The sequence below is a fragment of the Bison bison genome, unplaced genomic scaffold, assembly GCF_000754665.1.
Source record: "Bison bison bison isolate TAMUID 2011002044 unplaced genomic scaffold, Bison_UMD1.0 scf7180017854150, whole genome shotgun sequence".
NCBI lineage: Eukaryota > Metazoa > Chordata > Mammalia > Artiodactyla > Bovidae > Bison > Bison bison.
The window spans coordinates 14,464-15,102 of NW_011484723.1; positions in this window are offsets into that span (position 1 = coordinate 14,464).

Consider the following 639-nt stretch of genomic DNA (forward strand, 5'->3'; position numbering starts at 1 on the left):
GAGATATTGAATATAGAATGAGCAGAAAGTAAAGGTTTCCTTATTCAGTGATATTGTATTGGGTCTTTTTTTAAGTTTTATGCCTTGATCATATTAATACATGTGATTTATATAGTTCTCATTAGGAATTGTCCTTTCCCTCTTAAAAGAACTAGTCCAAATTATTAAGGAATACTTTACTTTCTTGGTTGGTGTTGTAAATCTGAGTTCGGCATTTCTTGATCCCTCCCTCACAGTTGAGTAGACTTCTCAAAGGAGTTCTAGCTCAGAGCTACTGTCGTCTTATCTGACATTGGGTCTCTTACATAGAAACATGTTTTGTGTTCTAGGTGTTACGCTTCCTACGTCTTTTTGGACCAGGAAAGAATGTCCCATCTGTTTGGCGCAGTGCTCGGAGAAAGAGGAAGAAGAAACACCGTGAACTGATACAGGAAGAGCAGATCCAGGAGACGGAGTGCTCAGTAGAATCAGAAGTCAACCAGAAATCTTTGTGGAACTATGACTATGCCCCACCACCACCTCCAGAGCAGTGTCTCTCTGATGATGAAGTAGGCAAAATAGAGATCTGGAATTAAGACCCAGGAGGGCAACAAATGAGTTCTTCCTAGCTTAGGTCTAAATTGAAAGTAACACCTTAGT